A 17,891-nucleotide genomic window follows, 5' to 3' on the forward strand; every position below is an offset into this window, starting at 1 on the left:
GTTGCTATTCCACTAGCAACATTCCTTGTAGAAGCCTGCCCATGCAGGATGTCAGACTCACAGAAACAGAAGCCTGCGCGGCCGCATTGCTGATCTGCAAGGGCAGGTTTCTACATGGAATGTTGCTAGTGGAGGAGTAGCCTAGTGGTTAGTGCAGTGGACTTTGATCCTGGGGAACTGAGTTCAATTCCCCCTACAGCTCCTTGTGTCTCTGGGCAAGTCACTTAACCCTCCATTGCCCCTGGTACAAAATAAGTACCTTAATATATGTAAACCGCTTTGAATGTAGTTGCAAAAAGCTCAGAAAGGCAGTATTTCAAGTCCCATCCCCCCCTTCCCCTTGGCCCTCAAATATCTTCAGTCATGAAGACAAGCTTCTTCTTTCTACATCTGCTGTGATCTGTTAGAAATATGATCTACCAAGAATCCCTTTGTTGCTTATCATACGCTTTCATCAGTGTACATTACGATTACTGTAATATTGCCTATGCCAGTATCACCAGAGCAAATTTTAAAAGATTATAAACACTTGAATTACTGCAGCTCACATTATTTGTTGGGCCTCCAGATAAGATAGGGCCTCTCTTCTTCTTCAGCGCTTACATTGGCTTCCAAATGAATTCAGAGTTAAATACAAGGTTTTAATATTGACACACAAAGCTCTACGCACTTCTGTTCCTCCTTACCTGGCGGCCTTAACCATTCCTCACACTCCGATGTGTACTCTTCGGTCACTCACTGACAATAGATTGGTTTTACCATCTCCTGCTAAGGCCAGATGGGAATCCACACGTGCCTCAGCGTTTTACTTTCTCTCCCTGGTTTTGTGGAATTCACTTCCTCAATCTCTTCGATTACAGAAATTGTATACCTTATTCTGTACTGCGTTGAAAACCCATCTCTTTCAATTAGTATTTAACCCTCTATGATGTTAATAATTAAAAAAAAATCTTCATCAGACACCCTCAATGAAGAAATGTTAGATCACGTTTTATTGTATATCTGTTGATTTGATATTTTTGATTTTGGAAGTATGTGCTTTTTTATGTTTGAATGTGTTGTTTGTTATACTTTCCTATCATTTTGTGGAATTCCTTTATTTACTATGTTTTATGTATTATATTTGGCTATTGTAAACCATTCTGGCTTGCACTGAAAATAGAGATGGTATAGTAAAACCGATAAACAAGCTGCTGGCAGTTGTATATTTGTCCTGCAAACCTCCTTTGCTCCTTCCTTCCATCCAGTGCATCGGCTCTGACAGCTTGCCTTAAGAACATACGAATAGCCATACTGGGCAGACCAATGTTCCATCTAGCCCAGTATCCTGCATCCAACAGTGGCCAATCCAGGTCACAAATACCTGGCAGAAACCCAGTTAGTAGCAAGATTCCATGCTACCAATCCTGGTGCAAGCAGTGGCTTCCCCCAAGCCAATCTCAATAACAGAACTATGGACTTTTCCTCCAGGAACTTGTCTAAACCTTTTTTAAGTCCAGATGTGCTAACCACTGTTACCACATCTTCCAGCAATGAGTTCCAGAGCTTAACTATTCTTTGAGTGAAAAAATATTTCCTCCTATTTGTTTTAAAAGTATTTCCATGTAATTTCATCATGTCCCCTGATCTTTGTACTTTTTGAAAGGGTGAAAAATCGATTCAGTTCTACCCGTTCAATACCACATCTTCCCACAGCTGCAAAAAAACCCAGACCTGTAAGAGATCTCTGAATTCCTCAGATCCTCTGGATCTGGCATTATTGCTAATAAGAAAGCTGTCAGTGGCTGTATATTTGTCCTTAAACCTCCTTTGCTCCTTACTTCCTCACAAAACAGTGAGAGCTGGTACATAGAGAGGAAAGAAAGAAGGGAGCAAAGGAGGTTCACGTGAATAATGTGCAGCCAGTAGCAGCTTTCTGGAAATCCTCACACAAATCATCCATTCTTCTGCAGCTCTTTGTGAATGACAAAAAAAGCAATGCAAACTGAACCTTCTGTTTAAGCAAGTGCAAACTGCAACTCCTGCAAAGATTAGCCAGGCATAGCGAGTGATGTCATACCCAGAACGCCAGAAGCCAAGGAGGTTTAATAGACAAGAGTGGAAGTGAACCTATCTAGCAAGGAAGCCAATTAGGTTAATCTCTATTTCCACTGCCCTGCACAGCCGTCATCCAGTGCGCTCAAAACAAAGCAAGCAAACCTTTGAACTGCTACATCCATGTTGTCATTCTTTATTGTTGGTCCATTGTAACAAGTCTTGCTGTTTCAATTGGATAGGTAATGCCTTAAAAGGTGGCTGAAAAAAGTTTTTTTTTTTTTTTATTTATTGGACAGCTTTTTTTTTTAGTTCAGTAAGTTTTATTTATTTTTACAACAATGTACACAGAGCTATTTTTGAGGGGGTTCTTGGGGGTACTGAGTACTGGCACCTTTTCCATTGTCTGCTAAAATTGACCCATGGTCCCCAAGTTATAATGAAAGAGCTCAGGCTCTACACACCGGTTCTGCCTTTTCATAGATTCTGTGAATGGTTGCAGGGTGCCTGGTATTGTGGGGTGGGTCCCTCAGTGATCATCCCACCCCTGAAGGGTGGCCTGGCATTTGAGTACCGGCACCTTTTTTTGCTAGAAAACATGCACTGAATATACACAACAGTGTATAATAGTGTATATAGCCAAATATGACAGATATAACAAGTCATTAACATGTACTCAGATAAACATGGGAGAAGGAGATTATGATCATTATTAAGTAAATGTGATACAACAAGGTAAAGGAGTAAGTATTCACAGGACACCAGAACAGTGATCAGCTGAGGAAATGTATGTATAAATATATAACTTAAATATGTGTGTAATAAAACACTGTTAAGTTTTAGAAATAAGTTTGCATTGGAGACCACACTTTCTTGAATGACAGTAGGGATCCACACTTATCAGCAACCGCATGCTCATATTTAGCAGTTAAACAAACATTATTCCACCACATGTCATAAGACAATTTGGTGAAGTCTTTCCAACAATCATCTTTATCGCTATATGCAATAATATGCGTAGTAATTTGGATGAATGTAGTTTGATATTGGTGGACAAGCCAAGTTCACCCGTAATAATAATGTTGTATGATAAAGAGTCAGGTATGTCCAAAATCTTTGTGATAGTTTTCCAAATTTGAGTCCAATACTCTGCCAATAATGGGCATTGATATATAAGATGATCAAAAATGCCAATATTAGTATTGCAAGAGCAGCAGGAATTTTCTGTACAAAAAAGAGAAGACTGTGTATATGCTGCTGATTTAGTTGATTTATGAAGTAAAGACCAGACTTTTTCCCATTGATCCGATGTTAAGGAAATGTTAGATGCTTTCCAACCCAGATGGTGCATGAAAAAGCCAATCCTGTAACAGTTTATACCAATTAGAGACAATTTTCCGGCCTTTGGAGATTTGATGACATAAGTCACAACAACTTGGTGTATCTGCGGTTAAGATGTTAATGTCAATGCTTGAAGATATGTAATGTTTTAATTGTAACCATTGGTTATCAATAGAAATCAAACAAAATAAAACATGGAAAAGAAAATAAGATGATACCTTTTTTAAGTTATGTCCAATAAAAAAGGTATCATCTTATTTTCTTTTCCATGTTTTATTTTGTTTGATTTCTATTGATAATCTTAAGAGTGGACTAACACAGCTATCACACTCCTCTAATTGTAACCATTGAAAGTAACATTGGCTATTTAGTTTATATGTTGATTGCAGAGTGGCAAATGGGATCCATATGTGTCTATCAAGAAGCTGAGAGACATACCAGATGCCAGCTTCTATCCATTTAGACCCGAGACACATTTATCATTACATTTGAATTTTGGATTATTCCAAATATACATATTTGTAGTTGAGAAATAAGGATGCTGAACATGAGAGTCTAGAGTTTTAAAAGATGTTTGAGTAGCAGCTATTATTGGATTGTTAGCTGTACTAGGTACTGTATATGTAGCCAAGGAAGTGAATGAAGTGGCATTAAATTCCCCATCTCTCTGATTCCCATTGTAGCCATAATGGTTCTTTGGGCATTTCAGATGAAGTTATCCATTTGGAGCTTTGTCTTAGGATAAAAGCCATGTGATATTTGAAAAAACTTGGGAAATTTACTCCACCATGCTGTTTAGTGCATTTGAGTCTTTTTAATGCAATACATGGAGGCTTATTAACCCATAGAAATTGAGATAAGAGTTGTTCCATATGTTTGTAAGTACCAGGTTCAAGTAAGATGGGTACCATGCTGAGAATGTATTTCACTTTTGGTGTAATCATCATTTTTATGGTGTCCAATCTACCCCACCAGGATAACCTGAGTGGAGACCATTTAGAAGTCATTTCAGAAATACATTTCAACAAATATACAGAATTTTGTTTAACAGACTCTTTCAAAGTGGTACAAAAGAAAACACCCAAATATTTCAAACCCTTAGGAGACCATTTGAAGGGAAATTGAGAAAAATTGTACTGGATACTCGCTGTGTTTAATGGCATCATTTCTGTTTTAGAGGGGTTTAACTTATAACCAGAAACCTTAGAGTATATATTAATTGCTTCTAAAATAAAAAGGTATGGATGATGGGGTTGAGTACAGTAAGACATCATCGGCATATGCCGATAATTTGGCTGAGATATTACCAAAATCTACTCCTTTGATTTGATCTGAACATAATATTGTTATTAATAAAGGTTCCATCTTAAGCTTAATTGATTCACGTTGAAATAAATGTGTTTCTTAGAAAAAAAATAACATCAGGTACATTCTTATTCAAGGAATTTAAGATTTTTTACCGCTTAATAGGATTGTTAAATCCCTTAACATTAAGGGAAAGTATAGTGAAAGTCATATGCAATCAATCATGTATAATATTAATAACAGCGTTACAGAATCAGATGTCCTGTGAGTAATGTCAATATTATGGACATAGAATATCACATTTTGTAGTCTGAGTGCATTATCGAACGATTAAGACAAAGAAAGTCAGGAATGTATACATATACACACACATACATACATATACATACATACACACATGCAGACACACTTATACACACATACATACACATACATACACTACCACCGGCTGCCTTTCAGGTGCTGTGGAGGACTTGCAGCTCATCTGCATATCCTTACAGCCTTCTCCGGGGTGACACCCAGGTCCACCCCGATCCACTCAGGGCCTCCGCTCTAGGTGCCCAGCGCTCCCACCAGGTGCTGTGGAGGACTTGCAGCCCTTCTGCATTTCCTCACAGCTGTATCCGGGGTGACTCCAGTTCCACCCCGATCTTCCCAGGGCCTTCTCTCCAAGTGCACAGAGTTTCCAGGTGCTTTCTGGCTAGGATCAGGCGACCCTCAGGGGGAGGAATGCTGGCTTCGGCCTAACCCCTGGTAAGCCTTTCCTCAGCTGAGAGGTGCCCACCTCTACCACCGGCTGCCTTTCAGGTGCTGTGGAGGACTTGCAGCTCATCTGCATATCCTTACAGCCTTCTCCGGGTGACACCCAGGTCCACTCCGATCCACTCAGGGCCTCCGCTCTAGGTGTGCGCGCGGGGCATTTTTCTCTTTGTATCTAATCTTTTTCCAGTTGCTAAAGTACCTTAATCATTTATGGCCCCTTTTCACATTCTCTTCCTAGCTCTGTCCCTTCCTAATCTTTTCCCTCACCCCCTACCTCTCTCCGCTACAGGAACTCACTTCCCATCCATTGACTTCATCACCTCACCTTCTCTCCTACCCTCTTCCTCCCTCTTGGCTTTTAATCTCCGTCTCTTTCTTCCCTCCATTTTGCCTTCCCCATTCCACCTAAATACCTCTCGCCTTCGACGCCTTCGTGGCCACACCTCTCCTACTCTCCTCCGCTCTCTTTTACTCCTTCTCTTACTCTCAGCTGGTGACATCAATCCCAATCCTGGCCCTCCTCACCAACTATTATCCAAACTCTACAGATCTCACCGTGACCTCTCTAACCTCATCTCTATTCCTCTACTCCCCTCCTCTTCTCTGCCCTTCTCTTGCGCCCTATGGAATGCCCGCTCTATCTGTAACAAACTCCCCTATATCCAGGACCTCTTTATCTCACGTCATCTCCATCTGCTCGCCATAACAGAAACCTGGCTCTGCCCTGATGACTCTGCTTCAGTCGCAGCCCTGTGCCACGGCGGTTATCTATTTTCACATACTCCTCGCCCTGCTGGCCGTGGGGGCGGTGTTGGACTACTTCTCTCTCCCTCCTCCAGATTTCAACCCCTTCTTCCACCTCAATCTCACTGTTTTTCCTCCTTTGAAGTCCACTCTATCCGCCTTTTCTCTCCTCTGCCTCTTCGAATAGCGGTCATTTATCGTCCCCCTGATAAGTCCCTTTCATCCTTTCTCAGTGACTTTGACGCCTGGCTTGCCTTCTTCCATGATCCTTCCTCCCCCTCTCTCATCCTTGGTGACTTTAATATTCCTGCTAATGATCCTTCCAACTCTTATATTTCCAAGTTACTCGCTTTAATGTCGTCCTTTAATCTCCAACTATGCTCCACCTCCCCCACTCATCAAAATGGTCACTGTCTTGATCTCATCTTCTCCTCCAACTGTTCACCTTCTAGTTTCCTTGCCTCTGATCTTCCCCTCTCTGATCACCATCTTGTAACTTTCACACTTAAATCTCCTCCCTCCCAGTCCCGTCCTATCCTATCTAATTTATCTAGGAATCTTCACGATATTGACCCTTCATCTCTATCCTCCCATGTTTCAAACCTCCTCTCTACTGTGGCACCATCCACATCTGTCAACGAGGCTGTTTCTTCTTACAACCATACTCTATCCTCTGCCTTAGACACTCTTGCACCTTTGATGACCCGCCCTGTAAGGCGTACAAAACCCCAACCTTGGCTGAATTCTAATATCCGCTACCTACGTTCCTGTACCCGCTCCGCCGAACGCCTCTGGCGGAAATCTCGGGCCCTTGCTGATTTCTTACACTTTAAGTTCATGCTGACCTCCTTCCAATCTGCTCTTTTACGCACCAAACAGGATTATTATATCCAACTGACCAACTCTCTTGGCTCTAATCCTCGACTTCTCTTCACCACATTGAACTCTCTCCTCAAGGTGCCCCCTCCCCCAACTCCCCCTTCATTATCTCCTCAGACCCTTGCTGAATTCTTTCACAACAAGGTTCAAAAGATAAACCTTGCTTTCTCTACCTCACCAGCTCTCCCTCCACTAGTCCGTTCCCCTCTCTCTCCTTCCCCTCATTCCCTTTCCTCCTTTCCTGAAGTTACTATTGAGGAAACTACACTTCTCCTTTCTTCCTCAAAATGTACCACCTGTTCCTCTGATCCCATTCCCACCCACCTTCTTAATGCCATCTCTCCTGCTCTTATTCCTTTTATCTGTCACATTCTCAACCTCTCACTTTCCACTGCGACTGTCCCTGCTGCCTTTAAACATGCTGTGGTCACACCTCTCCTTAAGAAGCCTTCACTTGACCCTACTTGTCCCTCTAATTACCGACCCATCTCCCTCCTTCCTTTTCTCTCCAAATTACTTGAGCGTGCTGTTCACCACCGCTGCCTTGATTTTCTCTCCTCACATGCTATTCTTGACCCATTACAATCTGGTTTTCGCCCTCTCCACTCAACCGAAACTGCGCTTACTAAAGTCTCCAATGACCTATTACTGGCTAAATCCAGAGGTCAATATTCCATCCTCATTCTTCTTGATCTTTCCGCTGCTTTTGACACTGTCGATCACAACATACTTCTCGATACCCTGTCCTCACTTGGATTCCAGGGCTCTGTCCTTTCCTGGTTCTCTTCCTACCTCTCCCTCCGCACCTTTAGTGTTCACTCTGGTGGATCCTCTTCTACTTCTATCCCTCTGCCTGTCGGCGTACCTCAGGGTTCTGTTCTTGGTCCCCTCCTCTTTTCTATCTACACTTCTTCCCTTGGTTCATTAATCTCATCCCATGGCTTTTCCTACCATCTCTATGCTGATGACTCCCAAATCTACCTTTCTACCCCTGATATCTCACCTTGCATCCAAACCAAAGTTTCAGCGTGCTTGTCTGACATTGCTGCCTGGATGTCTCAACGCCACCTGAAATTAAATATGACCAAAACCGAGCTTCTCATTTTCCCCCCCAAACCCACCTCCCCGCTCCCCCCGTTTTCTATTTCTGTTGATGGCTCTCTCATTCTCCCTGTCTCCTCAGCTCGAAACCTTGGGGTCATCTTTGACTCTTCTCTCTCCTTCTCTGCTCATATCCAGCAGACCGCCAAGACCTGTCGTTTCTTTCTTTACAACATCCGTAAAATCCGCCCCTTTCTTTCCGAGCACTCTACCAAAACCCTCATCCACACCCTTGTCACCTCTCGTTTAGACTACTGCAATCTGCTTCTTGCTGGCCTCCCACTTAGTCACCTCTCCCCTCTCCAGTCGGTTCAAAACTCTGCTGCCCGTCTCATCTTCCGCCAGGGTCGCTTTACTCATACTACCCCTCTCCTCAAGACCCTTCACTGGCTCCCTATCCGTTTTCGCATCCTGTTCAAACTTCTTCTACTAACCTATAAATGTATTCACTCTGCTGCTCCCCAGTATCTCTCCACACTCGTCCTTCCCTACACCCCTTCCCGTGCACTCCGCTCCATGGATAAATCCTTCTTATCTGTTCCCTTCTCCACTACTGCCAACTCCAGACTTCGCGCCTTCTGTCTCGCTGCACCCTACGCCTGGAATAAACTTCCTGAGCCCCTACGTCTTGCCCCATCCTTGGCCACCTTTAAATCTAGACTGAAAACCCACCTCTTTAACATTGCTTTTGACTTGTAACCACTTGTAACCACTCGCCTCCACCTACCCTCCTCTCTTCCTTCCCGTTCACATTAATTGATTTGATTTGCTTACTTTATTTATTTTTTGTCTATTAGATTGTAAGCTCTTTGAGCAGGGACTGTCTTTCTTCTATGTTTGTACAGCGCTGCGTATGCCTTGTAGCGCTATAGAAATGCTAAATAGTAGTAAATAGTAGTAGTATCATATGTATATGTATTTTTAATTCAAATTACAAGTAAATAATATACTAAAAATATTTAATTATCAAAAAAATTATTATTATTATTTGGCCATATACACAACACATTTACAGAGAGGGTGTGAAATAAGTAATGCAGAAAGTATAGAATGTAGTGAATGAAGAAAGAATGAAATAAAGGTGTTTCTACGGAAAAAATAGAATGACCGACCTTGGTGATCCTTGTATTCTCAAATAAAAAACTTGAGGTCGGATAGTCTATAGAAAAAAAATATATATATATATAGTGAGGAGAAAACAAACATCATTAAAACAACTAAGGCTACAGCAGAAATATATTGTCCTTTAAGGGATGTGTCCACGGGGCATTACGTTGTGAAACGGGAAGTGTAGGGCAGTAAGATATGCACAATGTTTCCACTGTACGGCATTCGTGATTTAAATAGGAAAACGTAGGTCAGGGAAATATGCACAGTGCTGCAACTGCATAGTGTTTATACTTTCGCGCAGCGTTTACGGTTATAACGGGGCAGCCAAGTAAGCTCATAAAATCGGTGACTATGAACATCTGCGAGCTGTGAGGTATTCTCAAATAAAAAACTTGAGGTCGAATAATCTATAGAGAAAAAACTTGAGGTCGGATAATCTATAGAGAAAAAAAGGGGGGGGGGGGGGGAAACGAGCATCATTAGTACAACTAAGGCAACACCAGGAATATATTGTCCTTTAAAAAAAGAAAAAATATTGTCCTTTAAAAAAAATATATATTGTCCTTTAAAAAAATATATATATTTTATCCTTTAAAAAATGTGTCCACGGGACATTACGTTGTAAATCGGGAAATGTAGGGCAGGAAGATAAGCACGGTGCTTCCACTGCACGGTGTTTGTGGTTTAAATAGGAAAACATAAGTCAGAGAAATATGCACAGTGCTGCAACTGCACAGTGTTTGTATTTTCGCTCAGCGTTTACGGTTATAACGGGGCAGCCAAGTGAGATCACAGAATCGGTGACTACGAATATCTGCAAGCTATGAAGTGAGCATAATACAAGTCTGGTCAAAATATACATTGCCTTATGTCACTGTAAATGTCTCCCGTGGACAAGTCAAATAAAATTATTTTGTGCCTTATGTTACTATGGATGTCTTCCATGAACGAGCAAAAGAAAACGTATTTACCTTGAAAAAGACTTTTATAATATCTTGTTGGCGCAGTGTCTCGATATACTTGTAATGACTATGGGGGAAAAGACATGTACTATAAATGCTGTGTTTGGAGCCAAAAGGTAAAGGAAGACGTATTACGTAAGTGTACTGATTGGATGAGTCATAATCATATGATGTTTAATGTTATAGATTGACATAGAGCGTGCCCAATCAGAGCATCCGAAAAACAGAGGATTGACATAATGGTGAACCAATAGTGAGCATAAGCAGGAAGTGAACGTAAAGATGACGTATCCAATAAAGGAACGCTGTCAAAAGGGAAGGGAATGTCATTGTTGACGAACGATGTATCTTGTTTGAAAAGAACGCTGTGAATATCAAATAACGCAATGGATGAAAAAGATGAGAAACAAAACAATGATAAAAGCTATGTTTAAATGAAGGAACAGAGTAGCTTGGATTTGTCAATAATATATTGTAAGAAGTGAAGATTGAAATGGTTGGAGAACAAAATCTCTATTAATTTAAAAACAAAATTCGATCCAATAAAGGACAAAGAATGCTGATGTAAAATGTTTTAGTATAAATGTATATGTGTATGAACATATACTATAAAAATAAATCTACTAATGTTAAAAAAAGATATATATTACTAAAGAGTCAATTAATTAGGATACATATACATACTTATTTATCCCCACATATCCATACATGAGATATGGATTGATATGTCTATAGTAAAAAAAATCAATAATCTAAAAAGGATATATATATATATGTGCCTAATGGGTTTACAAAAACATTATGACATCAATGTATATACATACATAAAAGTACAAACGAATGAGAATATATATATATGTATATGCACTTATACATGCACATACATGCATATGAGATTAAAACAGTGCATCCGTATATAATGTTTAATAATCTATTTTGGTCTGAACAATGGATGAAAGAGACAGAAAAATGACTTCTCTGTTGGTAGGATGCTTTTAAGGACATCTTACCTGGATATTGCAAAGGTTAGAAAATTGTTATAGATAAACGGAGAGATCTAGTTCACTATTGAGTCCTTCAGGAGCGAGGGTTTTAAATTCAAAAATCAGTTTTTGTTCCTCTCTCAGAAGTTGAGTATCAATATTTCCACCTCTCTTGTTGGTTTGTAATGTTCTAAAAACCAAGAACTTAAGATCAGAGATATCATGGTTGGCAGTAAGCCAATGGGTGACCAATGGAGCACTTTCAATTTTTCTATTGATACAACTGCGGTGTTCTATCAATCTTGTTTTTATGGCTCTAACAGTCTTACCAATGTATAGCTTGAGGCACGGGCATTGTATAATATAAATAACGCATGCAGTATTGCAATCTGAAGTGTGATGTAAATGGAAGGTCTGAAGGGTTGTGGGATGCAAAAAAACAGACGTGTCCATGGAGTGTTTGCATACACTACATTTGCCACAAGGGCGGTGACCGTGATGGATTAGAGGTTCTCTTCTTTCTGGCAAATGAGATGGTATTAGATGTTCTTTAAGATTTTTATTTCTTGGATAAGCAACAACTAAGTTTTTGTCTTTAAAACAGTCTAGATTATCTAAAATATGCCAATTGCGTCTTATTGATCTCTGTATATCTTTTGCTAAATGAGAGAAACGTAGGGTACATACAATGTCCGGTTTTTCTCTATGCGTGGTGGATTGTAGTAGAGCAGACCTATCTTTGGAGAGTGCCTTAGTATATCCGTCCTTAATGCATTTTTCCGGATAACCCCTATTGGAGAATCTCTTGCTTAATTGTTCTGCTTGCATATTGAAATCTTCAAAACTTGAGCAAATCCTACGTAACCTCAAAAATTGGCTAAGTGGTAGGTTTTGCTTTAAAGATGGGTTATGATAGCTGGTATAGTGCAAAAAAACATTTCTATCAGTGGGCTTCCTGTAAATAGATGTCTGAAAAAAATATGTGCCTTTTGAGATATTAAGATCTAAAAAATGGACTTGTTCTTCATTATACTCCATTTTGAATTTGAGATTGGGGTCTCGTGAATTAAGCCAAATATGGAATTGTTGCAAGGATACTACCTTGCCACAGGATGAAGATGTCATCAATGTATCTTTTATATATCTTAATATGTTCTGAAAACCGACATGCAGTGAGATGTTGTCTTTCAAAGTCTCCTACGTACAGATTGGCCAAATCGGGAGCCATGGTGGACCCCATGGCAGTCCCTTTTACTTGTTGGTAAAAAGTATTCTGAAATAAAAAATAATTTTTGGTAAGTGCTAATGTCGCACATGTTAGAATGAGGTGATTTGGAATCCTTTTGTGAGTAGTTCTTTTAAGGAGAGTTGATTCTATAATCTGTAGTGCTTCCATCTGAGGTATATTCGTGTACAGTGATTCGATATCCAACGTAACCATAAATGTGTCTGTCAAGGTTCCTTCGTAATTTTCTAGTATGTTAATCATGTCAGTACTGTCACGAACATACGAGGGAATCTGAGGGACAAAAGGTCGAAGGAAGAAGTCTACAAATATGGATAATGGTTCTAGAACAGATCCATTCCCTGATACAATGGGCCTACCCGGTGGATTCTCTAAAGACTTATGGATTTTAGGTAACATGTAAATAGTGGGAATGACTGGATGCTTGACTTGTAGAAATTCTTTTTCTTTCTTTGTCAGAAAACCCATCCGTGAGGATATATCTATCAGTCCTTTAATATCTTCTTGAAGGTCTGGAGTAGGATCCTTATCTAGAGGCACATAAAATTCCAAATCAGATAGCTGACGTAGGACCTCGCTTACATATTGGTGTCTGTCCATCACCACTATCCCGCCTCCTTTGTCAGCTGGTTTAATTACTATTTCTTGATTACGACCTAATTGTGCAATCGCTTCTTGTTCTCCTCTGGTGGTATTATAGTAGCGTAAATGTTTTTTCTTTTCGAGTTGGCGGACATCATTTTCAACACATGTAGAGAAAGCTTGAATAAGAGGGTTAACTGGACCCGGTGGGATCCAGGTAGAGGTTTTTTTCACTATAGACATATCACTGGTTGAGGTTGTAGTATTGGAAAAAGCTTGAATAATTTGTAGTTTTCGATTGAATTTAAATAGGTCAACCCTTGTTTGAAAAGCATTGTATTTGACCGTAGGTACAAACGACAATCCTTTTTGTAAAACATCTTTTTCTATATGTGTCAATGTCTTACTAGAGAGATTGAAAATTGGGATCAGCTTCTCTAATGGCTGATTATTTCCTAATTCCTAATATTTTTTCTTTTTTTAAAGGACAATATATTCCTGGTGTTGCCTTAGTTGTACTAATGATGCTCGTTTCCCCCCCCCCCCCTTTTTTTCTCTATAGATTATCCGACCTCAAGTTTTTTCTCTATAGATTATTCGACCTCAAGTTTTTTATTTGAGAATACCTCACAGCTCGCAGATGTTCATAGTCACCGATTTTATGAGCTTACTTGGCTGCCCCGTTATAACCGTAAACGCTGCGCGAAAGTATAAACACTATGCAGTTGCAGCACTGTGCATATTTCCCTGACCTACGTTTTCCTATTTAAATCACGAATGCCGTACAGTGGAAACATTGTGCATATCTTACTGCCCTACACTTCCCGTTTCACAACGTAATGCCCCGTGGACACATCCCTTAAAGGACAATATATTTCTGCTGTAGCCTTAGTTGTTTTAATGATGTTTGTTTTCTCCTCTCTATATATATATATTTTTTTTTTCTATAGACTATCCGACCTCAAGTTTTTTATTTGAGAATACAAGGATCACCAAGGTCGGTCATTCTATTTTTTCCGTAGAAACACCTTTATTTCATTCTTTCTTCATTCACTACATTCTATACTTTCTGCATTACTTATTTCACACCCTCTCTGTAAATGTGTTGTGTATATGGCCAAATAATAATAATAATTTTTTTGATAATTAAATATTTTTAGTATATTATTTACTTGTAATTTGAATTAAAAATACATATACATATGATATGTGTATGTATGTGTGTATAAGTGTGTCTGCATGTGTGTATGTATGTATATGTATGTATGTGTGTGTATATGTATACATTCCTGACTTTCTTTGTCTTAATCGCACATTAACTTAATTTAAGGATTCGACCTGATCTCACCACCCTACAATATAATATATAAGCATGTTTTCTTTATCTGTCATACCATATAAGAGTCCCCACATATGGACATATAATTATATATGTATATATATGTGCCTTTCACTTCATTTTATCTCTTGTTTAGATCATATAAGTTCATTTTCTTTTACCATTCTGCATTATTTATGTATATCTTTATATATACCATGTCTCTTTATATATATTTATCATTTTGTATATATATCTATATATATACTATTACTCTAGATATATACTGTTAGTAGTTTTTTTGATGTATAATCTCCTTCTTATTATTGATGTTTATTTGAATTTATGTTTTTAAATATTTATTGTTTTTATACTCCTGAGGCAGGCCTTCTGGCCGAAACACAGTTTGTTTTGTGTCGAGTCATTGAATAAAGTGGTTCTTTGGAATTTCATCTCCCGTTCTCCTGGAGTCATTGGTCCATTTCCCACTCTTTTTTTGTACTGTTATTTTTACGTGGGAGTTAGTGTTCATCCACTTAGGTGGATTACTCTCTCTTGCATTAACGAACAACATAACAGTGTGTGATCAACAAACACAGTATGTTCCAACCATGAGATATGGATACCCGAATGACCAGCATCTCCTCACTGACTCCGATATGTTAGAAAAACCATATAACGTATTAGGAATATCAACAGTAGTGAAAAATACACAGATCTTTATATATATCAGTGCAATGATTCTAGAATAAACTTGAAATGTAGCCCTGTAAGAAAACAATGATTAGTATCCTCACAAGCAAGGTAAATAATAGCCCATACAACAATGGATTTGTGTTATCAACAATTATTAAAGTAATCAAGGATCAGCTTGTGTCAATTTTGCTTGGGCTACTTCTTCCAAATAGGAGGCCAAAGTGTCAGGAGAAGTAATATCTTTAGTAACATTGTTGTATGTTACACGCAGCCTAGCGGGATAGAGGAGGCATTAATCTCTTTCGGTTTAGGCCAGTATGCCAGAAGTTGTTTCCTTGCTTTAACCGTTGCTTTGCAGAGATCTGGCAAAAATTGAAGATCCTGACCTTTGTATTTTACTGGAGCTCGAACGCGGGCACGCTGAAAGATCTCCATGACCCGAGGATATCGCAAAACCCACATAATAATAGGCTGTGGACATTTATCCTTAAACCCTCGCTGAGACGGGACTCTATATGCATGCGCCAGTTCAAAATCCTTGGTGAAATGAAGACCCAGGATATTTGGTATAAATTTCTCTAGAAATTGTATTGTATCAGAGCCTTCCAGATTTTCAGGCAGACCTAGTAAACGAATGTTGTTGCATCTGTCTCTGTTCTTGCTATCCTCCATTTCTCGCTCAAGCAATGTAATCTTCTTGACTTGTTTTTGTATCGTTTTTATATTTGCTTCTGACACGTCGAATTTCTTCTCTAGTGTAAGAACTTTGGAGTTCAGCATAGAGAGATCCGATCTGATGAGAGGTCCTCCTTTATGTCGTTTCTCCTTTATGTCTTTTAGACCTTCCTTTGTATCTGTGATTAAATCTTTGAGGACACGGATTTCTTCCAAGATGGCTACCATGCCACCGCCGTCAGATTTTCCAGCCTGCCCTTTTTGCGGCGATACTGATTCAAATCTATTACGTTTGCTATTTTGCCAGAAGCCATGAATTATAGGACTTGTAATGCTGCAGAATGTAATTAAAGATGCATAAATAATTGATATTCCAAATGATTGTAGGAGTCTTAGAGAGCTTAGTGATTATGCTGCCATCTCAGCCGGTGCTCCACAGCACCCCCATTGGACAGCTTTTTAATTTGTTTGAAAGCTTCCCATATGTAGATATAACTATCATGAAATAACAACTGAATATCACTAAAACAACTTTAAAAATTATTATAGCTGGTAGAAACAGCAATTTAAAACTCTGTATTTAGTGCTCTTTTTTCTACACTAAAATCTAAATAAATAAATACACTGTATACAATAAGGATAGTGAAATTTCAGTGAGGATATGCTCTTTCCAGATGGATTCACCTTAACTGTTGTAGTCTGCTTTGGGAAGCCTGATGTTATAAAGATGATGGAATATATTGAAATTAAATGGAAGTAAAATTAAATTCTCCTTTCATTGGGGCACATGGAATCACATCTACATCTGTTTTATAGAAGTTTACATGGATTATTCTGTTTTGAACATGTTTCAGGGGCAAGTGTTTTAAAAGTCAAAATAAAAATAAATATTTAGTTTCATGCAGATCTCTTTTGTTTAAACACAACTAAATGGGCTATAAACCCCTAATGCAGTCCATTCATTTTCTTTTATTTTGTTCTTGTGATGACTTACACTGTATCATAACTGAAAACAATAAAGAACAACAACGTGGAAGCAGCTGCTCATAGGTTTGCTTGCTTTGTTTTGTGTGTACTGGATGATGGCTGTGCTGGGGAATGGAAACAATTAACCTAATTGGTTTCAAGGTATTGATGTCACTTGGTCTCCTGTCTATTAAACCTCCTTGCCAGAAGCTGCTATTGGGCTGGGGGTGGAGGTGGGGCTGGGGGGCGTAGTGACAGACAGAAGCACTGTGTCATCCTAAAGGCTTGATCAGCTAAAGAACCTTCTTTTGCATAGATGCACTGCCTCTGTTTTGTTTCTCACTCCATTGCACAGATCCAGAGGATCCCCAGTTCAAGTTAATAGAAGAAGGCAGGGCTGGTCCCATCACAAGGCCGACTAGGCATCTATGTAGGGCAGCAGCATTCAGGGATATCAGTATGAAAAGAGAATATTGGCTTATCTTGCCTTCCCTTCCTTGGTGCTATGGTCAGCATCTTCCTCTCCCCCCACCCCATTCCCTTACCCTCTGCCATTGTTGCCCCAGTTCTTCCTGGGCCACTCCAAAGGTACTCAGTGCTGGAATGGGGCCTTCCAGTAGAGGATGTTGAACTTAGGGAGGGGTAGGGAGGGGAAGGGGAAATGTTGGCTACCTAAGGTTGATAGAAAAGGGAAGGGAGGATGCTGGCCACATTGGGAGGAAGAGCAAAATGGGTGCTGGCCACCTGGGAGAGGAGAGGAGATTCTGGACTATGAGGGGTAAATAGGGTAGAGGGGATGCATAGTGGAAGGTTCATCTAGGGCAGGGGTCTGTAGCCTTTTTCAGGTAGGGAGGTCTGCAAAGTGGACATGAGAAAGCTCTGGGAGCCACCAAAAGATTTTAGGCTTACCCATATAATTTAAATACTAATTTTGATTCTACAAGGATATATATTTTTTAAAAACTCACTTTATTTTGGCTTAACAACTGTCTTGGGTGGAAAGTGGAGAGCTAGCACATTATAATTCATTTCTGTTTCTCCATGCAGCCAAGGTGACAGACAAGACCATATCCCAGCACAGTGAAACCTATTAAAATTGATCCCTTAACAGATAGTTGAAAAATTAAACTTGCTCACCAGAAGGATGTGATACTGTCTGGAGGAAAGAGAGAGAAGGCCCCACAAAG

Source organism: Microcaecilia unicolor, chromosome 2 (assembly GCF_901765095.1).
Source record: "Microcaecilia unicolor chromosome 2, aMicUni1.1, whole genome shotgun sequence".
Classification (NCBI taxonomy): Eukaryota; Metazoa; Chordata; class Amphibia; order Gymnophiona; family Siphonopidae; genus Microcaecilia; species Microcaecilia unicolor.